The sequence below is a fragment of the Hyaena hyaena genome, unplaced genomic scaffold, assembly GCF_003009895.1.
Source record: "Hyaena hyaena isolate Hyena2069 unplaced genomic scaffold, ASM300989v1 scaffold_54, whole genome shotgun sequence".
Taxonomy (NCBI): domain Eukaryota; kingdom Metazoa; phylum Chordata; class Mammalia; order Carnivora; family Hyaenidae; genus Hyaena; species Hyaena hyaena.
The window spans coordinates 2886205-2913650 of NW_024080685.1; the positions used below are offsets into that span (position 1 = coordinate 2886205).

Here is a 27446-nt window from a genome sequence, read left to right on the forward strand (position 1 = left end):
CCCCCCTCCCCCCCACATCCATCAGTCCTCAGTTTTTGTCAGCATTCAAGAGTCTCTCATGGTTTGCCTCTCTCCCTTTCCCCCACCATTTCCCCCCTTCTTCTCCCCCTGGTTCTTAATCTTGAGAACATCATAGATGTTTTTGACCGGAGGCAGGCCATACAAGAGTGTACACATTTGAATGGATACCAAGAAAAATATTTTTGCCTATAAAAATTGGATAATTTGTGCTTTGGAGTTCTTTGGTCCGACTTCATTACTGGCCTCAGCTGAATATTCAACCATGATGCTCACCTACCGTCTATGGCCACTTTGTAAAAGCATCTAGTAGTTTGTATAACAGTTGTGAAGGTTTCCAGATGATGTGTTTTCATATATTTTAAAGTATTTAAAAATAACTGAAAGGCATAACTCATCTGGTATTGGCAAATGTGACTTGGAAACTCAGTCCAGTGTATTTTTAGACTGTACTAGTAGACAATTAGGTCACATCCATCTTTGTAATTAGAAGAGCAGGAAAATGGGACATTCTCTAGCCGTATATGTTAAAAATTTTGAAAAGTGTTCCACAAAATGCTAGAAAAGGGAAAAAACATTTTATATATGGCTGGTGAGAGAGACCGACTGGAAAACAAAACAAAAATAAGCAGAATGTACGGTGCTGAAGGTGATATTAATCTTCTGACTTTATGAGCATTGAAAACATAATGAGGGGCATCTGGGTGGCTGAGTCAGTTAAGCATCTGACTCTTGATTTGGGCTCAGGTCATGATTTCATAGTTCGTGAGATTGAGCCCTACATTGGGTTGTGCAGTTGTGCAGCCTGCTTAGGATTCTCTCTCCCCCTTTCTGTCTCTCTGTCCCTCCCTGACTCACAAGCCCTTATGCTCTCTCTCCCTTCCAATTCTCAAAATAAATATATAAACTTCAAGAACGAAAGAAAACATAATGATAATGTCATGGAATAGATTCAGAGGCCAGTTTCCTAGTGAGTTTTAGGTATGTAATCTTCCAAGTTTGGTCAAACAGCATGTGTGTGAGAGTAAGTAAAGCTTCCTTTGAATGGGAGAAGGATGCAGTGTGCCTGAAATTATCCCTCTTTCTAAAATTGCCCCAATTAAATCCTTTTTTTTTAAACTTCACTGCCTTTCAGGTATCCTCTGCTATAATTCCTATAAAGGTGCTGTCTAATAGAGTGAAGGAAACAGAATTAAAAGTGGCTCCAGCAAGCTGACACTTCTCAAATCATATGTCTCCTACTTCAGAATATTATTTCAAAGTGGAGAAGAATTTTTACTCTGGTTATTTCTGTCCTCTTGTTACACTGTCCTTCAAGCAAAAACTGTGAATTGGTGGTGACAGCCCTTGAATAGTTTCTTTAGCCCGATGATTTAAATTTACTGTGTGAGTAAAATAGAATTTAAGTAATTTGTTCTCATGATATACCAAGTAACTGCCTAAAGTGCTGGTCCTTAGGGCAGCGCTCAGTGGCTATAGTTTCAGATTAGAATTACATTGCTGCAGAAGACAGGGCTACAAGATTTGCAAAACAAGGAGCAGATTTAATTAGTTATTTAAATGATAAAGCTAGAAGCAGCTAAGAATGTTCTTGATTGCAGAAGACATTCATCCGGGAAGTTGATACCATCACCCCCTTTGTTCTCACCAGGCTGTTCTTGAGTAACAAGCGTCTACTAAAATAACTTTAGTGGTGATTTTGGCTTCTAATAATTAAATACAATTACAGTAGCCCCCCCCCCCCCCCCCCCCCCGTATCCATGGCTTTGCCTTCCATGCAGTTTTCATTGTCTGCGGTCAGCCGTGGTCAGGCAGCAGATGATCCTTCTAAGGAATGGTCAGGGCTCAACAGCCTAACCCTACATGACTCATCTCGCTTCATCTCATCACATAGACATTTTATCATCTCATGTCATCACAAGAAGAATGGTGAGTGAGATACATTAAGATATTTTGAAAGAGAGACAGAGGAGGCCACATTCACATAACTTTTATTACATTTGGTGTTATAATTTTTCTATTTTATTAGGACCCTATATATAGGGTTCAATACCGTTCACAGTTTCAGGCATCGATTGGGGGTCTTGGAAAGTACCCCTCTCAGATAAAGTGGGCGGGGACTACAGTAGTGTTAAAAAATAGGTTATTTAGGGGTGTCTGGGTGGCTCTGTCTGTTAGGCTTCTGACTTTGGCTCCGGTCACAATCTCACAGTTCGTGAGTTCAAGCCCCATGTCAGGCTCTGTGCTGACAGCTCAGAGCCTGGAGCCTGCTTCGGATTCTGTGTCTCCCTCTCTCTGCCCCTTCTCTACTCCCACTTTGTTTCTCTCTCTCTCTCAAAAATGAATAAGCATTAAAAAAAAGAATACAATGTTTGTTTTGCTTTTTTCAGGTAGGAAGAGCAGTGATCTATTTTTGCTAATTGCTAAGGAAGGCCTGTGTTGTGGTTTTGAATTGACAGAAATGTCCATGTAGAAGGCAAGAATTTTCAAAATAACTTTATAGTGAATTTTAAGAATCAAAAATAACTTCAAAGAGGAAGTGAATGGCAGTGAAATGTGTTTATAGTGCACATACTGTTTAACCTAAAGGAAGAAACATACTCTCGTCCTGCCTGAATCAGTAATGTCTGAAAAGCTTAGGACATCTTATCCTAATAAGGGGTGGAATATTCCATTCATACTTTCAAAGTAAGGTATAAAAATGCCTATCTCTGGGGGTGCCTAGATGGCTCAGTCAGTTAAGCATCTGACTTCAGTTCAGGTCATGATCTCCCAGTTCTTGGGTTCAAGCCCCACATCAGGCCATGTGCTGACAGCTCAGAGTGTGGAGCTTGCTTCAGATTCTGTGTCTCTCTTTCACTCTCTCTCTCAAAAATAAATAAACATTAAAAAAAAATTTAATGCCTATCTCTGCACTCAGGAAATGAAGAAATCATAAATGACTTATCTAGATTACAGACTCTTTATTTATTTATTTATTTAGGTAATCTCTACCCCCAATGTGGAGCTCAAATTCACAACCCCAAGATCAAGAGTCACATACTCTTCTGACTGAGCCAGTTTAGCACCCGTAGTTTATAGGCTCTTATAAGCGCCAATATTTAGGCATTTTAATTTAAAAAAAAAATTTTAACATTTATTTATTTTTAAGAGACAGAGACAGAGCACAAGTGGGGAAGGGGCAGAAAGAGAGGGCAACACAGAATCCAAAGCAGACTCCAGGCTCCAAGCTGTCAGCACAGAGCCCGAAGCAGGGCTTGAACCCACAAACCGTGAGATCATGACCTGAGCCGAGGCCGGACGCTTAACGGACTGAGGCACCCAGGAGCCCCTATTTAGACATTTTTAAATGTATTTGGAAATGTCTTTAAGGGCGGCACGTTTCCAGGCTATCTTAACTAGAGCATAATAAACACAATTTGTATTTTATTGATAACTTAGGGCCTCTGTAAATACCACCCACTCGCTGCAATCCTGTGATAGCCCCAGGACGGGGTTCAGGGTTGGGTCCACGTGCCCCTGCCCTCGGTGATGCAAAGCTGAAGTTCAAAGTCAAACAATGTGTTGGTTTGTGATAGCAGGGGAAGGTGGGGAGAGGTGTTGTCACCGTGCGTCACATTCCATTCCATGTTTTGTATGCCTTCTTTTGGTCTCCTGAGAGTCAGCAGCTCTGGCTAAGGATTGACCCAGAAATTTATGGGACATAATTGGTGAACCCTCCGAGGCCAGTCCCAGTGACCAAATGGAACATGTCCACTAAGGGGTTATTTGATTAAGGAGAGTAAAGAAAATGGATATTGGATTTGACAGACAGTTGGCACACAGGATTCTTAAAACATCAAAGCTCTGGGGGACAGAGTTGGCTGGAGCTAAAAGGCCAAAACAGGAGTTACTGGGAGCAGAAAGATGGGAACTATAATTTCCAAGCTCCTTTTGGACTCTAATATTCTATGAGGCTATGACTGCACTGTCACTGAGGGGTCCCAGTTGTGAGCACAGGCAATCAAGAACCCAAAGCTGTTTGTCTAGGAATGTAGTGATGGATAGAAACCATTTAAAAGCAGCAAAGAAAGTCTCTGTGTATTCAGGGGAGAAGAAAATGAGGCAGAAGTACAAACCAGGAGAAAACACGTAATTACTAGAGCTCTTTTTCTCAGAGGAAATCATGCAACTTGAAACTATAAATGCTTTATATTCAGCGCCAGAGATTAAAGCAGAAGAGGATGCCATTCCAAATAGCTATGATTTTTGAAAAGGAAAGAAAACAGTACAAGGACATTTATACAATAAATATCAATAATTTATCTTTTACTTCATAAATATAAAATGCCCATTATATATAAATGGCAAAAGAATATGGATATTGCAGGCAGTTTATGTGAAGAACAAGAAGTTGGGAAGACATTTCAATGGAGAGTGACATTGAAATCTGCTCTTTTCTGAGTTCATCTGGGGTTCTAGGTGGGCAAAGCAACAATATTTAGTATATTGCCATTGCCATTGGCCTGATGTTTAGCATCACAAGAAAGGAACAGCAGTGGTGGCTCCCTTTCCCCTGCTGCCTCTTGTTTCTCTCTCCTCAATTCCTTTCTTTCTCCCTTGCCTCCTTTATCCCTCCTCTTCCTCACAAGTCGGAATGAGAGAAATCTCACGCAGAAACGCCATCTGCCAGGCTGCTCTAAGACACCCCATTTTGACATTTAAAGAGAATGAGGAAGCCAGTTTTGTGATGCTCCCCAGGATGTTAGCTGGAGGCCAGGAAGCCAGCACCTGATCTGTCACCTGAGACAGCGAGAGGGGTGTTGAGACGAACATTTCTGTATGTGTCACATGTAGGGAAGTGGACAGCAGCTGGCTTTCCAGAGGGCAGCAGTCCTGAATCCTAGAAGCCCGTGGATTTCTAGAGGGTCTGCTTGAAGTTTTATGCAAAAGGTACATGTGGGGGTTCTTACAGATTCCCAAAGAGGTACAATGACCAAAAGAGGTAAAGACTGTGGCATGGAGCATGTCAGGTAGTCCTGGCGCCTCACCACATCTTTAGACCCCAAGAGGGGTCCCCAAAGCACCTCCTGTCGAATCTTATGGTACAACTAGAATGAAGTGCCAAGTTCAGCCTTGACATTAACAATGGTTTAGTGAGTGAGTCCATGAAACAGGAAATACTGAGTTGTCCAGTTCCAACTCTCCCACCATTTAACCCTTGTATCTTCATTTATCAGAATCATGAAAGAGATCTGTGTTTTATTATACTGTGTACCATATGTTTATTAAAAGTTTATTTATTTATTTTGAGAAGGAGAGGGAGAGAGAGACAATCCATGTGAGTGAGTGGGGGAAGGACAGAAAGAGAGGGAGAGAGAGAATCCCTAGCAGATCCCATGCTATCAGCACAAAGCCTGACTTGAGGCTCAAGCCCATGAATGGGGAAATCATGACCTGAACTGAAATCAAGAGTCTGATTTTTTAAATGACTCAGCCACCCAGGCATCCCTGCCATATTTTTAAAAAAGAGAATATAATCATGTTTTTTATGCAAACATGGAAGGAACAAGTGTAAAGAATTATATTTATCTCATTAATTAATATGGGAACTGGAAAGATATTACGACAGATTAAGAAGACCACACAAAGGACACCACATCTATACTCAAATGGAATGTGGAAATGAATTTACGAATAGTGCAAAACTGACAAAATTTGTCAATATTCACAAGGCAATAATCAGTTGCATCCCACCAAACAAGTTGCATTTCATTTAAAAATTTTTTATGCTTATTTATTTTGAGAGAGAGAGAGAGAGCAAGCAGGGGAGGGGCAGAGAGAGAAAAAGAAATCCCAAGCAGGCTTTGCACTAGACAGTGGAGCTCGAATCCATGAACCATGAGATCATGACTTGAGCTGAAACCAAGAGTCGAACACTCAACCGACTGAGCCACCCAGGCACCCCTGCATCTCTATACATAGGATTTAATTACATTACTATCAGTTTTGTACACGTTAGCGTCTATTTCTCCAGAGTTCTCAAATAGGCAAAGACAAAGGTAGAGAAACCAGGTAAGTGCACTAACTAGCCAGAGCACTCCCAAATAAATAGCAAAGTCTTTGACAATTTTTCTTTATGGTGTCTTTGTTCTTAGGATGTTTTCTCTGAGATGAGCGTTATGTGCTAATGGCTACCAATTCAGTGTGATTTGGGGATACTGAGAAGACCCTTTTTAGTCACCCAATTCTTAGCCCACCTGCTTGCAAGGTACCTAAAATTCCACCCTGGGAGCTTTGGTCTTTGAATGGGCCTTGATTTATGCCACTCAGAACCCCTACAAAGAGCCATGCTTATCAAGTGCCTTGGAAATGCATAGAACACTTTCATGGGTCTTAACATGTCTGATTCTCATAACAATCGTTTTATAAGTAATGAGACTTGGAGGCTTATCTAAGTCTCCTAGTGAGTGATGAGTGATGCTTGGGGACTTGCACCCAGTTCTGGTTTCAAAAGATGTCCAATCCCACTGTGATAATGGGCCCTAAAAGGCCAGTGCTTCTGGGGGTGATTCTACTGAGGGCAGACTGAGGCATAGGAAGAGGACTTGCTTATAAAGTCCTTAGACATAATCATTGAAAATGGACAAGTCATTCAGCATTCATGCCTCCCGTATTTACTGAGCAACTACCTTGTGCCAGACACTGGGTCATAGCACTAAACAAGGCAGATAGAGTTCCTGTGCTTGGGGAATTAAGTTCTAGTAGGGACGACAAACATCAAACAGCCAAATGCACTTGAATTAGTCAGGGCTGCCCCAAAGACCTGCAGGAAGTGGCCTGGGCATATCGGGATGCTCTGACTTTAGGTCAGCATCGGAAAGGAGGGACAGGGAAAGGTGACTTAAGTTCTGCTGTCAGGAATGACTAGCAATTAAGGGTGGTGGTGGTGGTGGGGTCCTCTATAGGGGAGGGGGAAATATTTCAGGTAGAGGGTACAGCATGTTGAAGACTCTAAATCAGAGTCTCCCCCTGTACTTATGGTCTTTTCCCTCTGCATCTTAAAACAAAAATTTAAACTTAAATATTTTCCTAGGTAGGATGTACTGTGGAGAAATTCTTGAACAGAAGGGCTTTTTCCACTCATCCAGTTTAGACTCCCTCTCTCCACACCTTAAGAGGAAGTTAGTAACTTCAACATCATTTCTGAGAATCTACTGATTCCTAAGTTATATTTAGTCACCCTCACTTTACCAAAAGCAAATGTAGATCCTTTCTTGAAAGAGGGAATGGATATTGTCAATGCAAAATGAACAAACCCTTTTAGAATCTCTAAAAGTAAGAAAGAGACTTTTATTTGAGCATGGAGAACACCCCCTTCACAAGCAAGTAAGTGTTCCAGAGAATAAACAGCTTTTATAGGGTAACTCCTTTACATCTTGTCAAAGCTCAAAAGATTATAGATCAGCATGTAGGCAGGAATCAAAAATTTTATCATAAAGGAATGCAGGGATAGGAGCACTGATCAACATCTCAAGGATGAAATGGTTTCCTTTTGGCTACTCATTCACAAAGCAGATGTACAATGCACGCGTGGTGGGCCATCAATCAGGCTTTTGTTTGAACAATTTGATATACAGTCATGTTGACTTAGAAAGAAACCTAAAATGGCTTTCTTGCATATCAGATCTTTAGAGAGTTTTTCTCTCATCAATACAGAAAAGCATAAGAATGGGGAGAAACAATTGCCAAGGTTAATTTTATGTCTAGAGTGTCAGAATCTGGATGCCTTGTAGACCTAGCCATGCGTGACTTTGGGCTCTTGTTGGTAAATTTAGAAGCCCTGGAAAGGGAAGACATAGGAAAACCACAGTGGCTACTCACTGTCTGAAATGCAAGAACTCCATAGAGAAAGATCAGAAGACTCACACACTGGGCCATGGTGAGGTGCTGAAATGCAAGAGAAACTGTTACTCATGTAGATAAACATGGGTATGTACACACATCAATGATGTCTCACCAGTCTTTATTGAATACAACTGTGGTGTAGCACAGAGGTCACAGAGCAGGCTGAGTTTTCAAATCCTGACTTTGACACTTGTTAGCTGTGTGACACGGGCAAATTATTTAACCTCTTAATACCTCATTTCCCAGAAAATGGGAGGAATGTTAAAAGCTATTTCGAGAGTGGTTATGAAATCTGCATGAGTATATATGAAGTATACGTACTGTATATGACACACTTAAAATAGTGCCTGGAACACTAGTGGCCCTGTATGTTTTTAGCTTTTACTGTTACTACCACACTTTGAGCTGGGCATGAAATAGCTATACAGATAAGTAAAATGAAGGCCTGGTTTTCAAGGAATTCATAGTCTATTTAAGAGATTAACTAAAAGGAATAGATTTCTGCTTTTATTGCTTACTGCTTTATTCCTTACTCACAGTGGTTACTCATTAAATATTTGCTGACAGAAGGATGCCTGAGTGGTTAAGCGTCCGTCTTTAGCTCAGGTCATGATCTCAGGGTTCATGAGTTCAAGCTCGCATCAAGGTCTCTGCTGTCAGCACAGAGCCTACTTCAGATATTCTCTACCTCTCTCTCTCTCTGCCCCTCCTCTGGCCCCGCCCATGTGTGCACACTCTTTTCAAAAAATAAAAATCTTAAATACACATATATGTACACACACACACACACACACACACATTTGCTGAGAGAATCCATACACTGGATACAACTCAGAATGACCTTGATTTGAACAGTGCCTTGCACAATTATCTAGGTCAGAAGATGGAACTTTCAAAAGCAAAAATATACCTAAAGCAGAAGTACCTAACGGTTGTGTGGGTCCTAGGAAATCAGGCTCTGGTTAACTTGAACCACCAAGATCCTGGCTCCTTCTTGACCTGCACCACCCCAGCCCCATCACAAGCAGGAAGCACATTTCATTTGCCATCCACAGAAGCCCTTCAGGCATTCCCCAGGGATCCTAATTCAGCAGGGTGGTAGGTGACTTTCCAGCCTCTCCCCAGGAACCACTGGAGACCCACTGAGCCCTGTGAGTCAGCGAACCTGGTTTCCAGAGGGCAAAGAAAAGGGAGGCCAGCTCCCCAGCTGGACTTGTCTTGCTCCTGGGCAAGGGGAAAGGGCTTGGGGAAGACACTGCACATCACTCCTTTGGAAGCAAGGACCATCTGAGGAGTTATGATGTGAATGTTGCTGACTATTGAAAGGTACCAAAGTATGCCGCTCCAAAATATGCCTCTATGGCATCTGAATTATTTTGAGCTAAGGCCGTTGAGAACCAGCAGATGCAGGAAAAGTTCTAAAACAGGGCATAAGTTTTCCTTTCATAAAGGAAATTTCCATTTGTGAAAGATGTCTCCCTCTCCAGGAAGAGGAGAATTAACAACTCTTTTTGACTAGAAGGCACTGACTTGAATCTGCCTAGTAAGCCTTACTAAACAACTCTTCTTATTACCATAGTTTCCCAGGTCATCTTCCCATAATTTGCCTCCCCTGGTGAAGTCCTGAAACCCTTTTCTTTTGTTTTAGCCTGAGATAGTATATGAGCCTAAGTTGTAACCACCTCTTAGTTTGACTCATTGCTGGGGAGTCCCCTGTGTTCATATGCAACACACATGTTAATAAACTTGTGTTTATTTATCTCTTGCTAATCTGTCTTTTGCCAGTCTAATTTATATGACCTCAGCCAGAGAACAAAGATAGGTGGAGGAAAAGATTTTTTTCTCCTCTACACTATTTCTTGCCTACTCATCTCTCCAAATCCTTTATTGAGAAGTCTGTGTAGAGTGCTCTCTACACATTATTCCATTTAATCCTCACAGTAACTGTATCTGGTGGGTACTTTATGCTTATTTTATAGATGAGAAAATCGAGGGTTAGAAAGGTTAATAACTTCCTCAGGGTCACACCAAAGTAAGTGGTAGAGCCTGGGTTGGTTTGAATGTCTATCTGACTCCATTTGATTCTTTTATAGCTATAATTATAATTTTATTTATTTATTTATTTATTTATTTATTTATTTATTTATTATTTGTTTGTTTTTAGAGAGAAAGAGTGAGCACATGAGTGGGGAAGGGTAGAGAGAGAGGGAAAGAGAGAGAATCTGCATCCAGCACAGAGCCCCGATGCAGGCTCGATCTTCAACCCTGAGATTATGACCTGAGCCGAAATCAAGAGTCAGACGCTTAACCAACTAAGCAACCCATGCATCCCATCCACTTGAATCTGTCTAAGTTATGCAGGTCTCCTGGCCTCTGTTTCTAACTCAGCCCTTTGGAGTCAAACAGAGAAATGGGCATGTGTAAGTATTTTACTATTTACATGGTGCTTTCTTGAAACAGACTAGAGCAGTTCTTCTCAGGTACAGCCAAGCAAAATTCAACTTTGATTTATTTGGAACTTTCCAGGAGTTGTCCACCATTTTGGACCATCGCATCACCAATGGCTGCACTTCCCGTCATTTGCATTTGTGCCTTTTGTATTCATGGTGATCTGCCTGGAAGCACAAGCTGAAAAATACTGCGTCTTTTAACAGAGTCATGCCTGGCGCGTCTACATATTGAGATGTCTATTGTTTCATAACGCATCACTCTCTCTTTAGTTCTGCTTTATATAGTATACTAAAGGCATTAAATTAGTTTTTTGAAGGTAAGCATATGCACAGATGGTTTTTATTTATGTATTTCATTAGTGGAAACTCACCTGAGCATTATAAAATATTTGTGCTTAAAAGGAGTATAGGATTTCATAAGCCTGGAAGGAAAAAGGAAACCAACCTCAACAGAATGTGGGAGCTAAAAACACTGCAGTGCCGTCTGGACTTCCTGCCCTGGAGAAGGGTCTTTCTCCCAAGCATATCCTGTTCCAGGGGCATCTCTGCAGATTCCCACTTTGAGGATTGAAGCAGAGGAAGAACCAGGATGGGTATCAGCCCCGTGACAGCAGCTAGTCCTGGGCAGGGGTCCTGAGGAGGGAATATAGCTCTTTGGCTATGAGAAGAATGAGAAGGGAGAAAATGAGGGGCAAAGAGAGATGCTGAGACAAGGCAGCAGTTGAGAGAGGCAGGAAAGGGGCGCCTGGGTGGCTTAGTCGGTTAAGCATCCGACTTTCGCTTAGGTCATGATCTCGAGGTTCATGGGTTCGAGCCACGCGTCGGGCTCTGTGCTGACAGCCAGCTCAGAGCCTGGAGCCTGCTTCAGATTCTGTGTCTCCCTCTCTCTCTGACCCTCCCCTGCTCCCACTATCTCTCTCTCTCCTAGAAATAAATAAAACACTAAAAAAATTAAAAAAAAAAAAAAAGAGAGAGAATGGCAGGAAATACCAGGTAGGCACAGGGGGGCAGAGGAAGCCTAATGCTCTCTACAGGGGACTGGATATAAAGGGGGCAGACACACACATAGGCACCTAGACTGGCTTCAGGTCATTTGCTGCCACATCTGAGGCCACTGGTCAATGTTGTCCTGGTTAAGGTAGGTGGTCAGTGCAGACCTAAGCCCAGAGCTTGGCTTCCACATAATAAAGTATCTGTTTGCTCCCACCTCCCTGGGTAATAATAGCTAATAAGGGGCACCTGGGTGGCTTAGTCAGTTGAGCATCTGACTTGGTTTCAGTTCAGGTCATTATCTCACAGTTTGTGAGTTTGAGCCCCACATCAGGCTCTGCCTTGACAGTGCAGGGCCTGCTTGGGATTCTTTCTCTTCCTCTCTCTGCCCCTCCCCTGCCCACTCTCTCTGTCTCTCTCTCTCTCTCTCTCAGAATAAATAAATAAACTTAAAAAAATAAAAATAATACCAACAATAACTTACATTGTATCTCACACTGGCCATGCTGCAGACACTGTTCTAAGTTCTTTAACTGTATTTGTTCTGACTTTACAACAGCACCCGGAAGTAGGAACTATTTCTATTTCTAATTAACAGATGAGAAAACTGAGGCATAGTGAAGTTAAATAATTCGGCCAAAGTCCTGGCTATGAAATGAAGATCAGGGTTCACACCCAAGTACTTAGGCTTCTATGGACTATATTTTGCTCCCCACAAATCATATGTTGAAACCTTACCCCTCCATGTGATAATATTTACAGTGGGTCTTTGGGAGATTGTTTGATTTTGATGAGGTCCTAAGGATGGGGTCCTCATGATGAGATTAATGCCTTATAAGAAGAGACCAGGGAGCTTGCTTCTTCTTGTGCTGTCTCTGCCATGTGAAGATACAACAATAGGAGGCCATCTGCAAGCCAGGGAGAGCACTCTCACCAGAGTCCGACCATGCTGGTGCCCTGGTCTCAAATTTCTCAGCCTCCAGACCCATGAGATAAAGGGCTGTTGTTTAATGTTTTAAACGTTTATTTTATTTTATTTTATTTATTTTATTTTATTTTTGAGAAAGAGAGAGAGAGACAGGGAGACAGAGGATGAGCGGGGAAGGTGCAGAGAGAGAGGGAGACACAGAATCTGAAGCAGGCTCAGGACTCAGAGGTGTCATCACAGAGGCTTGATGAGGGGCTCGAACTCACAAATCAAGAGATCATGACATAAGCTGCAGTCAGGCGCTTAATCAACTGAGCCACCCAGGCACCCCTAAATGGCTGCTGTTTAATCCACCCATCCGATGTTAATGTGCTGCAGGAGCCCAAGCTTAGACATAGGCCCGCCGTGCTGCTTCTGAGGCTCCTTGAAGGCAACCTTGGTTCTGTGTGGCACAGTTACAGGTGTTAGGGCACCTCCACACTTGGGAGCCAATGTTCTGTCATGGACAATGCCACTGACTACTTTCATTTTCCTATGAGGTCTAGGGTCTTCCTCTCGTGTACTCCTGATGAGCACTCCCCATATGGGGCTGTTCCCCACCTGCCACTCAGTCACCTGTATTGAGGAGGGATAGCTGGACTCTTTGTAGACAGATTAAACTACTACTCTGTAGTACTCTGAGAAATATCAACCCCCACAGATTACCTCTCCACCCCTCCCTATTATAGTGTCTGCTTTTCCACCTTTCCAGAATCATTCCTTTGACTTAAATTACTGCCTCTCCTAATCAATTCAATTCAGTAACCATTCATTGAATGCACACTGAGGCAGCCGCTCTGGAGAACAGTGTGAAGATTCCTCAGAAAACTAACAATAGAACTCCCCTATGACCCAGCAATAGCACTGCTAGGAATTTACCCATGAGATACAGGAGTGCTGATGCACAGTGGCACATGTACCCCAATGTTCATAGCAATACTTTCAACAATAGTCAAATATGGAAAGAGCCTAAATGTTCTTTGACGAATGGATCAAGAAGATGTGGTTTATATATGCCATGGAATACTACTTGGCAATGAGAAAGAATGAAATCATGCCATTTGCAGCAACGTGGTTGGCACTGGAAGGTATTGTGCTGAGTGAAATAAGTCAGGCAGGGAAGGACAGATATCAGATGTTTTCACTCATATGTGGATCTTGAGAAACTTAACAGAAGGCCATGGGGGAAGGGAGGGGGAAATAGACACAAGCAGAGAGGGAGGGAGACAAACCACAAGAGACTCTTAAATACAGAGAACAAACTGAAGGTGGATGGGGCGGGGCAAGGGGAGAGGGGAAAGTGGATGATGGGCATTAAGGAGGGCACTTGTTGGGATGAGCACTGGGTGTTGTATATAAGCCAATTTGGCAATAAAATATATTAAAAACAAATAAACAAATAAAATAACCATTCATTGAGCACTGTGCAAGGTGGCAGGGACAAAAAGATGAAAGATAGTGTCTTTTGCAGTCAAGGTTTATCAAGCCTGCCAATTACGCTGGTCCCTTCTGAGGAAAAAGCAACCTGGCCAGTACAAGGGACCTGCTCAGTAAGAATGCTCCACATCAGGGAGAATTAAGCACTCCTGTTTGATCAGGGACAACGGGAAGAGAAACTAGGTCTGCCTGGAGAGACAACAGAGCATACATTCCTTGGGTCCCCAAATCTAAAAATCTACCAGACTTCTAGAGATTTCTCCCAGAAACCTAAAGAACCACTTCAAGAAAGTTAAGCTAAGTGAGGAGCTATGTCATAATAGTAAAATTTTTTTAAAATAATACAACAATAATAATGAGACAAATCCTTACTAAACTCATTACAGATGAAACAATGCACCGTCTCATTTGATCTTTGGAACAATGCCACAAAATAGGTTTTAAAAACCAGTAAATGTTTAAATAAGGTACAGGTAGATGTTTAAATTATCTGCTCTGTTAATTTTTTTTTTTAAAAAGCTTGGCTGGAATTACTTTAGCAAAGTTACAGTAAACAATCTGAGTAAGGTTTCCTCTTCATCCAATAAAGGAGAAGAAGGGGGAAAGTGGTTGAGAGAGGGAGAGAGGCAAACCATGAGAGACTCTTGAATGCTGAGAACAAACTGAGGACTGATGGGGGTTGGGGGAAGGGGAAAGGGAGTGATGGCATGGAGGAGGGCACTTGTGGGGATGAGCACTGGGTGTTATATGTAAACCAACTTGACAATAAACTATAAAAAAATAAAAAATAAAACCTATCTTATAAGTATGTGACTGTTATTGTTTTCTTCAGCTTTTCCATCAAACTACGTGCTCCTCTAGAGTCCAACAAAGGGAAGAACATATATTATGACTACAGTCTTACCATCTCAAGTTTGAAAGAACAAAGAAATGTAAGGAAAAATCTTTCCTAGCTGTAAACGTTGCTCATTCTGTCTCTGCCTTTTTCCCTTCAGCATAACTGCTAAGGGGTAGACCATGAGGTAGAAAGAACTAGAAGCCTAGCAGGAATTCATTAACAGAGTTGTTTACCTCAGGTCTCAGGTGCTTGTTTGTTTGTTTGTTTTTACCATACGTATAATCTATAAAAAAAAGTTTTTAACATGTCGCACATATGCACTTATAAATCAAAGTTATTTATCATTTGTAAGCATGCTCTACTGCATTATACTATGGACATTCTAGAACTCACTAAAAACAAGTTGTTTTTCTTTTTTAAATTTTTTAATGTTTTATTTATTTTTGAGAGAGGGAGAGAGAGAGAGAGAGAGAGAGAGAGAGTGTGTGAGCCAGGGAGGGTCAGAGAGAGAGGGAGACACAGAATCTGAAACAGGCTCCAGGCTCTGAGCTAGCTGTCAGCACAGAGCCCAATGCAGGGCTTGAGCCCACAAACCGTGAGATCATGACCTGAGCTGAGGTTGAACGCTTTACTGACTGAGCCACCCAGGTGCCCCAAAACAAGTTTTAAAGTATGGGATTTAAAATAGAAAACTTCTGAAAATCTTTTTCTATTCTAATGGATTTGCTGTCCACACCCAGGATGCAAACATAACACTTTACCCTACTGTCCGTTTCATGCCACAACAGCAATAGCTTCAGCTGCATCTAATGCCTGAGGGTTCTAGGTACCCAGAATAAATCAATAAATCCGAGGGTAGATGCTTCCTTGCAGACCCCTCTGGGCTTACCTGCCGCCACTGGAGTGGTCTAAGACAAGCAGAAGGTTCGATCAGAAAGCAATACCTATGAGGCATTCCCTTACCCCACGGAATGCTCCTGGTAAAGAATTCTGTGGTTATGTGTGTTTTCTGGTCAGGAGGCCTTATAAAACACGTCAGATAGGGCGCAGCAGTCTGTGTCCAGGATGTGTTTGTGAGAGAATTGCTTACCCTTGGCTTTGCAGCCAACCACACTGCCCTCCACGGCACGTAATTACACAGAAGCTGGAGGGGAGTGTTTACTTCTGGAGCGGGTCGAGACCACGGCCTGCGGCCCACATATGGGTGAATTCCTAACTGCCAGAGAACTCCGAACAAACGGAACCCACCCTGTAGAGGAGATAACATTGAATCGCTTTGTGTGCCAGTTAGACTGATTAACACCTTACGATTGGTGTCAGAGAAAAATATAAGGCAGATGTCTCATTCTAATTATACGAACCTAAGCGATATCACGTCTTCTGTGCTGGCCTTTGTCTCAGACGTTATTTTGTTATTCAGAGATTTAAAATCTGGATGGTGTTAATAATTGTAAAAATTCTCCCATTTCAGGAAGTAAACAACACTTGCTTCTCATTTCCTACGTTGCTTCCAACGAATGCCAGGAAAACACAAAATGTTATGCTTGGTGGGCACCCAGAAAAGTACCAGAAAGTGTACACACATGCATCCTGCAAAGGAAGCTCACACGCCAGAGCTTTCTAGAGAGCAAACTTGTATCCCACACGAATGTGGAGAAGGACTCTGATTGCTAGCGGAGGAAGCTGGGGAAGCTTCTACCACAGTCTTGCTTTAGCAGACTTGCCAGCACACTCTCACACACTCTCAAGCTGCAACAGAAAGTGCCAGTCAGGAGGTCTTGCAATGGTTTTCCCCCAACTTCCCCTCCCACAGCTAGAGACCCCTTCCACCCAGCTGTACTCTGTACCCCATATCCGCAGTCTAAGCCCAGCCTCTGGGCAGCAGTCAGAAGAGGCACACAGCTACACTTGTGAGAAACCACAGAGAGTGGTAGTTCTCAAACCTCAAGGCACGTTAGAACCATCCCAGGCATTTTTAAAATACTGATATCCTGGTTCCTCCCACAACCAAAATATCCAATTCAGTTGGTCTAGAATAAGATTTTTGTATATTTTTTCAAAGGTGTCCAGATAATTCTAAGGTGGAGCCAGAGGTAGAAAGTTCTGGAAAGGCATTTCCCTCCGGGGACCAGCTATCAAGATAAATGTAACTGTATCCTTTTTTTTTTTTTTTTCCTTATCAGAGCTCTTTTTATTCCAGCATCTATTTTACTTTGACCTTCTATTTTTCTATACTTCACATAAGAAATATTTTCAATTCCTTTAATCCATGCTTCTTTATTATAAGTCGGTATAAAAATCTAATAGTTTCTTTTTTTCTTTTTAACTCAAATCCAAGTTAGTTAACATATAGTGTAATGATTTCAGGAATAGAATTTAGTGACTTGTCCCCTACATATAACACCTGGTACTCATCCCGAGTGTCCTCCTTAATGCCCCTCGCCCATTTAGCCCATCCCCCACCCTAACCCCTCTAGCAACCCTCAGTTTGTTCTCTGTATTTAAGAGTCTCTTATGGTTTATCTCCCTCTCTGTTTTTATATTATTTTTGCTTTCCTTCGCTTATGTTCATCTATTCTGTACCTTAAACTCCACATATGAGTGAAGTCATATATTTGTCTTTCTCTGACTAACTTTGCTCAGCATCATACCCTTCAGTTCCATCCATGTAGTTGCAAATGGCAAGATTTCATTTTTTTTTGATCACTGAGTCCATTGTATATATTTATATACACCACTTCTTTATCTGTTCATCAAATATAACTGTAATATTAATTAGCCATGTAAATATTTGTTTTATTAAGTACTTTATTTGTTCTCAGTACTTTGGTCATGAAACTGTAATTCATAGCCTTTAAGGTACCTGCTATACATTTCAAATGTATTTTATTGTTTTCAGCAGCACCCTCCTAGGTATAGCAAATACTGCTTCTTCAAAGCAGTGAGATCCCACGAGGACAGGGGCGCAAGCTGTCTTGTTCTATTCAGTTTCCCCAAGGCCTAGAACCCAAGGAGATACTCAAAAAATTATTTGTTGAAGGGGTAGATGAATGAACAGACAAAGCTGAGACCATATTATTGGGCTCCTGAAGTCAAATGTATTGAATGATGGAATCTGATTGAAATCTATCTTTACCTGTGAGATGAGATGCGATGTGAGTCTAATCAGATAAGTGGTAACAAAGGTAAATGTCAGGTCCTGTTCTTCAGCCCAAGGGCACAGGCACAGAAGACACCACACATGTTTTCAGAAATGCATGAAAATAACTTAATGGTTACTCCAAAAGATAGCTGTAGCCCCAGATCATATTAATAGATGTCGGGTCTAGAATGTTGGAGGCCATCGTTCCATTTTTGTCATTTTCCAGATCACCTCTGCAGTGTTATATGCATTTCTGAAATCCAATATCGAGAATGGGAACAATATAAAAGCTAGAGTATATTTGGAAAAGACTCCTAGGATATGAGGAGAAACTGAGCCATGTCGTAAGGAGAATGGTTGGAGAAGTGGAGAATTTTTGCTTGGAGAAACTTAAGACTGTGAGACTTATCTATTTATCTGAAGAGTTATCATTGGGAAGACAGGCTAGATTTATTCAACATGACTCCCAAAGAATTGGGCTAAGACCAACTTATAGCCCCATACAAAGAATAACTTTTCCCGGACCAAAGCTACCCCAAAAAGGATTATGGAATGTGCTGTCTTGCATAGAGTATGTTCCCTGTGGCTAGAAGCATTCTGGCAGGTGTGTGTATGTCGATGGTGCTGTGGAGGGCCACTGAAGGTCTTGGTTAAATGTCAATACTGGTTCAGTTCACCTAGAGTGGGGACTGCTCTCTTCTGCATTTCTAGCAAGCTCCCAGGTGATGTTGATTCAATGGCTTTCAAGTTTATTTCTTAGTCTGAGACTCTTGTTTTTATAAAAATAGATACATGTCCTCTCCTATGTGAACTCCATTTCCTCTGACTTCTAGGTGTGGGCCTGTTGCAACCAGTTGTGAAGAGAGACCTTTGGGAAACCTCCCTTATGAAGCCAAAGTCCCCTAGGAATGCCGTATAATGATTTTTCCACATGTAGGAACAGAAAGTAATAATAGACTGTGGTCATTCTTCTTCATTAAGAGCTACGAAGGTTACTGTTCTCTTTCCCGAAAAATGAACTACATGTTTGCACAGATGGAGAATGAGTAACATCTGTGAAATCTTTCTTATTCCTTTTTGCCCTGTACATCTATATAGACAGATTAGGGAGAAACTTGTAAATTTGCCTCCCAAATAAGGCAAAAGGAAATTGCAAGTGCATTTCCCCCTGGCTTCATCGATTTCTGTCCCAATTAAAAGGGTCAGAACACACTGTCCTTTTGCTGGAAACATCCCAGTAGACTCTTCAAGGGCGTGGATAAGAGCTGGGGACAGAATCCTTCCGTCACCCACCACCTCCCCAAGTCTGGCAGGGACTGCAGCCTGCATGTCCCTCCTCAATATTGTTTTTCCTTTTCTCCCTTGTTATAGAGCCTCTGATTCTTGGCTAGGTGTGTGACTTCCCAGAGGGAAAAGATCCTAGTTCCTACATTCCTTTACTTTTTTTCCTGTCCCCTCTTTCAAATGCCAATAATGATAGAAAAGAACATTTCACTTGGGAACTATGTAGTGATATAAACTTTTAATGAAGCATTGTCATTTTATCCAGGATGTTGAAAAGAGCACATTGTGGTACAAGGGGCAGGGAGATAGTGTTCTTTGCTCTTCAGCTGTGGTATTAAACAAGGGCTGGAGGAAGGAGAAGCTGCGTTTGGCCCTGGACTTCTTGCAGAAGTTCATGATCATGAATCTCCCCGTCTGTCAGGGGTGTAAGCGTTGGGATTCAAAGGAGTGACTGGTGGAAAGGTTAGCATGGGGACTATAGTAGTTTGTCTGCTGATTGGTGGCTTCCTCTGATAAGACAAAAATCAAGACAAAAATGTATTTATAAGAACTCAATATATTAACATTACATAGAGGTTACGTACATAACAAAATATATCTTAACATTTATATAGGCAAGGAGGGAAGAATTTTCACTTGATGCCAATGGGTTTTTTAGTCCCATTAACTTATTACCAACTTTCTCTACTTCTATCTGGGTGTATGACAGTTAATCAGTGGAATTTCAAATGTTTTTATAAGATATTTTTTAAAACTTTTTTTAATGTTTATTTATTTTTGAGAGAGAGAGACAGAGCTTGAGGAGGGGAGGGGCACAGAGAGAGGGAGACACAGAATCCAAAGCAGGCTCCAGGCTCTGAGCTGTCAGCACAGAGCCCGACATGAGGCCCGAACTCATGAACCGTGCATGAGATCATGTATGACCTGAGATGAAGTCGGACGCTTAACTAACTGAGCCACCCAAGTGCCCCTATATGATCTTTTTAAAAATGTGTATTTTTGGGGGCTCCTGGGTGGCTCAGTCGGTTAAAAGTCCAACTTCGGCTCAGGTCACATCTCACGGTTCATGGTTTCGAGCCCCGCATCAGGCTCTGTGCTGACAGCTCAGAGCCTGGAGCCTGTTTCGGATTCTGTGTCTCCCTCTCTCTCTGCCCCTCCCCCACTCATGCTGTCTTTCTCTGTCTCAAAAATAAATAAACTATAAAAAAATTAAAAAATAAAATGTGTATTTATTTTTGAGAGAATGCAAGCAGTAGAGGGGCAGAGAGAGGGGGACAGAGGATCCAAAGCGGGCTTTGCACCGACAGCAAAGAGCCTGATGTAGGGCTTGATCTCACAAACTGTGAGACCTGAGCCAAAGTTGGACACGCAAATGACTGAGCCACTCAGGCACCCCTTTATTTGATCTTTAAAAAGAAAATCAAGTATTCTCTTTCCAACCTGGTTGTTTCAGCTAATACTACCAGGAAGAACAACTAGAAATTCTATTAAGCATTTCTGAAGCTTGCCGAGTTCTAAGGAAAGAAGGCTTCGTGGACTCAAGATTGACAAAAATCTCAAGAAGGCATTTTCTCTACTCAAGGCAATAGACAATGCCAAAAGTAGTGGTAAAAGGCTGAGAAACTGAGCAGAACTTTCGACAGGGATGGGTGTTAAAAGTTCAAGTTTGGGAGCTGCCAGAGAGAAGGCGACTTAGTAAGTAATCAAGTTTGTGATTGGAACCTCAAGGACTTCATCCTGGGGGTAAGAGTGAACCAGGGGGGCTTGATCTAGTCATCTCAGTCTCCAACCGGAATGAACTGGTCTGTGAGTGTCATGCCCATAGCTACATGCCCAAGAGAAACAAAAGTAAATCCTCTCTGGAGAAAGGCAACTTCATCCAGAACTTCAGTGTTTACTGCTCAATCAAAATTAACCAGGCTTTAAAAAAAAAAAAAAAAAGGATCCAAAGTCAGTGTTGTGGGGGAAGAAGACTTAACTGACAAGGGAAAGAAAAAAATAGATAATAGAAACACACCCTCAGGAGATCCAAAACAAGTGGAGTTATTGGACATTGAGCCTGGATGGCTCAGTCCATTAGACATCCAACTCTTGATTTTGGCTCAGGTCATGACTCCAGGGTTGTCTCGAGCCCTGCATTGGGCTCCATGCTCAGCATGCTTAAGATTCTCTCTCACTCTCCCTCTGCCCCTCTCCCTTGCTTGCACTCTCTCTCTAAAAATAAATTAAAATAAATTTTTAAAAAATAATTTAATTGATTAATATCCAATTAAATACAACTGAAGACAGAATTAGTGAACAGAAGATAGATCAGAAGAAAATATGCATAGTGAGCTAAAGAAAGGGATGGAAAATATGGACAATAGCATAAGAGACTTTTGAGAGCCATGGAAAGGTTAGGTGTGTATCTGGAGTTTGAGCACAAAGAGAATAGTGCAGATGGAAACTTTCATCAGATAATGGCTAATAATTTTGAGGAAATGGTGAAAGATTCAATAAACACCAAGCAAGAAAAATACAAACAACTACACATTATAGTAAGACATCTGAAAACCAGAAATGAACAAGAAAGTTTTAGAGATATTTTAAAAATCAAAGTTATGTGGATTTAAATAAATGTTTTCTTTCTTAAAACAACTTCTTTCTCAAACATTTTTAGTAGGAAACGTGCAATGGCAGTTTGAGAGAACTGTTAGCTTACTATCTTCAACATTTTCAAGAAATTATATCACTTTTCAAATAGAGTTGCAAGTTTTAGTTCTTTCACTAATTAGCAATTCTGTTAGTATTTCTGTAACATTCTTAGGTCCCAAATGATTTAAAGCTTTATTAAAAATAAGAAATAAATGGAATATTAGCCAGTATTGTGATGACAAAACTCTCAAATACATTCACATTTCCTTGCTTTTCCCCTTATTTTCCTGAACCTTCACCTTCACTCTTCTTTCAAGTCTTGATAATGTTACCAAAGTCACGAATGAAAACTTACACAGATATCCAAGAGTTTATATAAGTTCTGAAGGTACTGCAAGAGAAAACAAAGTTACATGGCATTTAATTGTTAGGAAATTTTATACTTCTGAAAGTTCTGGGAAAAAATGAGACACTTCTAAGAAGAAATCACAAAATTGCTTTAAGGTCTGTGAATAATAAAGAAGCTTGTAATGTAAACTGAACACTCACACAGAAGACAAGCCAATTAGGAGTTAGCAGAGATGAATAACGATACAGAAATGTTCCAGATATTAACTCTACTGAAAAAACAACCAGAGGCTCTAGAGACACAGGGATTTATCTCTGCCTTTCTAGTCAGACTACAAAAGGAAAGGGAAGTTGAAAAACAAAGTGGGGAGCAGAGAGTTGTGTGCTTTGGCAGTTCTCCCTGAACCAAAACCTGAGCTTTCAAAGATACTCCAAGCATCTTTAGGAAACAAGCAACATACCAAGAGGCCACAATCTATAGACCAAAACCTACACTAGAGACAATTACTGAAAATAAGTATAAATTTATCTCTGATAAATATCTTGCTTGGCCAAGAAGTAGAAATTTCTCAGTTGAGATAAAGCCCTCTAAAGGGAATAAATACACGTAACTTTTTATGAGGAATTTTGAATATTGTAATGATGTATTTACATTAGTTGACAGAGGGAAAAAGAAAGAGTCTATATAGGATAATTTTCCATGGAGCCTCTGAAAAGTAGATATAATGTTAAGCAAAACAAGATATTCTGGCAATTTCTAGGTTCTAATTGATCGATCTTATTTTAACTGGATTATGCTAAACTTGAAAAAGTTTCATGATTTATATTATCCCCTAATTTGCAAAAGAATGTAAACAAGTTGTGTATTGAGAAGGGTGTTGTTCACCTAGACAAGAGGTGGCTCAGGGCTCATGCTGCTAACCTTCAGGGACCTGAAGAGGGTCTATTTCTCTGGCGCTGACTCTCCCAGCTGGTAGGGACTGCCTACACACTGCCTACTCCCCGCTCTGACAGTGAGGCTCTTTCCTGTGCTTTCCCTTAGGTAGTTAGTTTTCACCTTGGAGAAAAATCTTACAATCATACTTTAAGTTCCTGAAAACATTCCTTCTTGAAAATATCAAATATTTTCTCCCTAAATCATATCTTTTTGGAGACATCAAACATTCCTAATTTATGTTGTTGTTGTTGTTTTTTAATAAGAGAGCAATTACCTTCCAGCTTAAGAAATGATGATAGGGAATTCCAGAATGAAATTCTTGTACCTGTGAAAATGGAGAGGCAGAGTGTGGAGACTGAAGAAATAGTTACGAGAGCAGCGGTAACAAGTCAGGACATTTAGACTCAGTTCCTTGAAGGCAAGGACTGGGTTTTGTCATTTATGCAATCCTGGCACCTGACATGGTTCCCCCTGTCTTTTGGATGTTCAGGAAATTTTTGTTTATAGACTGAGTGAATGAATCTCGCATATGTTAACATCAGTCACTGATCCTTTTTAATACCAGGAATATTATCTTCCGGTCATTCTCTCAGCCCACTGACGCCTTTGTTTACACTAACAACAGTCTTGCTTGACTGGTCCTGGTGGTCTTATTTATCCAGGGCTTCTCCGGAGTAACCACATTTGGACACTGCCCCTGGTGCTTTCCATTGCGCCGTGCTTCCCAAGCCTGCCAGCCCAGTGAAATAATCACCTGGGGAGTTTATAATAACCTTGATGCCTGAGTCATGGCCCCAGGCCAATTAAGTCAGCTTTTGGGGGTGGGACCCAGATATCAGGACTTTTTAAAGTTTCCCAAACCATTCCAAGGTGCAGTCACCATTGAGAACCACTGCTCTCCTTTGAGGCCAGGAGAGCTTGCCCAGTGTACTTGACTCAAGTCTCTTGCTTTTTTTAACAGGGCCTTTTAAAATCAGTTGGGGGCGCCTGGGTGGCTCAATTGGTTAAGCAGCCAAATTCAGCCCAGGTCATGATCTCACTATTCATGAGATCAAGCCCCACATTGGTCTCTGTGCTGACAGCTTGGAGCCTGGAGTCTACCTTGGATTCTCTCTCTCTCTGCCCAGCCCTCATTCTGTCTCTCTCTCTCAAAAATAAATAAACATTAAAAAAAATTTTTTTAATAGGTTAAAAGACCTGCTTTCAGCTCCAAAGAAACTTGAAATGGTGATTGCAGCTTTGCCTCCACTCATAGATTTTTGTTTGTTTGTTTGTTTTTGTTTTAGGATTGAGTATAACTAAAAGTTCAGAATGCCTAAACCAAGGCTGATTTGTAGAACAGACATTAAAAGGTTACTTACTGGTCTACAATGAGCTGTGGCTAAAAGGAAAGTGATCAGAAGCACCACCTTCATCTTTCAGTTCTGTCTACAAATAAAACAAGAGAATTATTTCATTTCCTTTTTAAGTTTATTTATTTATATTGAGAGAAAATGTGCACATAAGCACAGGGGAAGGGTAGAGAGAGAGGATGGCGGGGAGAGAGAGAGAATCCCAAGCAGGCTCCACACTGTCAGCATGGAGCCCAATATGGGGCTCAAACTCACAAACTGTAAAATCATGACCTGAGCTGAAGTTGAAGTTGACGTGCCCCATATAATATCCATTTAGAATTGAGTTTTTGTCCTGTTTACACTTATATATCAAGATGTAGATTGTTTACATCATACATTAGTAAATTCCCATAGTAAATTCTGTTTTCTACTGTATCATGGCAACTTTTATTTCAATCATTTTCATTTTGTATGAAAACAAGAAAAGTTCCAAAGCTTTAGGGCACCTGGGTGGCTCAGTCAGTTGAGCTATCAACTCTTGATTTCAGCTCAGGTCATGATTCCAGGATTGTGGGGTCAGGCTTTGCGCTGAGCATGGAGCCTGCTTAAGATTCTCTCTCTCCCTCTGCTCCTCTCCCCCCACCCCCACTTATTCTCTCTCTCTAAAATAAAATGAAATAAAATAATACTATGCCTTTCAAATGCTGTATAAAATGCCCCTTTTTTATTGTTCTGAGGGAAGAGAAGAGAAATCAGGGATTCTGAAGAGAAATGTAATTGCTATATTTCTCCATAAGCAGAATACTATAATTTTCATCAAAAATATATTAACCTATTCATTTTGTGAGTCAGAAATGTCTTTCTTGGTAAATGCTTATTATAAAAGCTCTGCCATTTGAAATGCTTTTTACAAAAATAATTAAATGTAGTTTTAAAATAAATCAAGATAGAAAATAACAATACCTACCAATAATCTTAGACCTGCAAAATATCATTAAGAGAATATACCCTGAAAAAAACTGCCAACAGTTGATTTAAAAATCCATCTTGAAGCATTAAACAGTATTTGAAATGGGAAGAGAGCCTTCCAGAGGATGATATGAAGACTAAGTTTCTGTAAATATTATTGCCTACTAGGAATGCTTACATCCTTTAAGTTCCCTTCTTAAAACTGTTGCTGTTCCCCTCGTTTTCCCCTCATATGCATTGCTAAGAATATTGCAAGTGTACACTGGCAAAATGACTTTAAACAGTTCACTTATGTAGAATTTGTGTCACTGTTCTTTTTCTGTAATTTGTTTTCAGTCACTATTTTAAAACCCTAATATAACCCAGAACAAACATCAGAGTAACATATTTAAAGTAAATATGCAATGTGATTATATAAGACAGTATCTACAGAATCAATAAAACATATGCCATGACTATAAAAGTGAATTAAAATGTTATTGTCAATAAATTAAACTGAATTCTTTAGTTCTCAAATTTTCCAGTCATCCATATCTTTTCAAAGATAATATAATTTATAATTAAAAGGGTATTACCTTGTACACCAGAAAAAAATGAAATGTCCGATATCACTAAGATTACCTTGCAGCCTCGTTTCACATGACCTGGGTAATCACAAGATATTTATATGTGTAGACATTAATGACGTGTGATATCAGCACATTAGAAAACTGAGTTCTGATGATCCTCATTTACATAGGGATAGGGCAGGTATTTCCTATGGAGGCCAATACCTCATTCTTTGTGGGGCCAAGATCCTTGTCTCTGATCATAATACATTTTTGTGGTTATTCAGGAGACATGAAGAATTCTTTAGGAGACTCTAGGGTTTTGTTAATGAACAATGAGAATGAATAATTGCAACAACTAGTAAAGTACCATCCTGTATTAGTAGTTAGGGTGGGAGATACAACTTGAGGACATCTACTTAAAAGATTTAACATAAATCCACTGAAATTTGCATGCATCATGTGTCTGGAGAAGAAGCTTTGTTCCACCATCTCATTCACCGGGGAGACAGAGGCTCTTGACCTGGGTAACACTTGGATCATTGATGTGTTTCCTATCTGTGTTCTCTGAGTGGATTTAGTGGTGTTATAAACCACTGGGTGCTTACTGGCTAAGGCTGGCACACAGGTAAGTTTTTCTGAGCTTAGAAGACATGACTAAGTCAAGAAGTGGTTCTGTAAAAAACTTGATTAAAAAAAAAAGCTGTTCTGCATTGGTAATCTTTTCTTTAAAATAAAAAGATTAAGGTGTACTTCCTTTCTGAACAAAATTCATTTCATCTCATAAAACCAACATAGGCCCCTCTGAAACTTTAGACTACATAGAAAAGAGCTCCAATCCAGCAATTTCATTCCTATGTATATTCAGGAGAATTAAAAATTATACAGCTACATAAAAACTGGTAAACAAAGATTCATAGCAGCATTATTCATAATGACCAAAAAGTGGAAACAACCCAAATGCCCATCAACTGATGAATAGGTAAACAATTTGTGGTACAACCACAAAATGAAATATTATTTGGCAAGAAAAAGGAATGACACAATACAGTCAAAGGGCTGAAAGAAAAACACTTCTAGCCAAGAATATTCTACCTGGCAAAGTGATTCAGAATTGAAGGAGAGATAAAGAGGTTTCCAGAGAAGCAAAAGCTAAGTTTAGTGGTGATAACCACTAAACGAGCCTTACGAGAAATGTTTATCACAAGGTGAGGAGAATTTGCTGAGTAATATTCAGGAGACCACTTTAGAGTAAACATCATTCTGATGCTGACATTCCAAGGATGATGTTGGATCACGAAATATCCCCTTTCTCTCTAATTCCATGGCGAATGATGCCTAACTATGACATTTTCTGCTCTTCAATTCCAGGTCTTGTATTGCTTTATCTGTATCTTTATAGAAATCCCCACCCCCAACAGCTTGCTTGAGTTAACGAGTTAGTCCCTTTCAACCAAAGACCATGGGCAAAAAGGATATTTTTAAAATTTGATAATTCAATTTATTTAAGTTGCTTTTAAAAACATTTATTGTTTTATTTATTTAGGGATTTAGAGCATGAGCAGGGGAGGGGAAAAGAGAGGGAGAAGAAAGAACCCCAGGCAGGTTCCACACCATCAGTGGTCCAACACAGGGCTTGAACCCACGAACCATGAGATCATGA

The 27446-nt window shown here is 40.7% G+C and overlaps 1 long non-coding RNA gene across 1 annotated transcript in view; it reads left to right on the forward strand.

Annotated features, from left to right (window-relative positions):
• The window catches only part of LOC120231099, a 27050-nt gene extending 8341 nt beyond the window's left edge, over positions 1 to 18709 (forward strand). The window contains exons 3-4 of the long non-coding RNA XR_005528257.1: positions 14582 to 14681; positions 18563 to 18709. This is a non-coding gene — a long non-coding RNA (uncharacterized LOC120231099). The remainder of the gene's footprint in view (positions 1 to 14581; positions 14682 to 18562) is intronic.
• The last annotated feature ends 8737 nt before the right edge of the window (positions 18710 to 27446 follow it).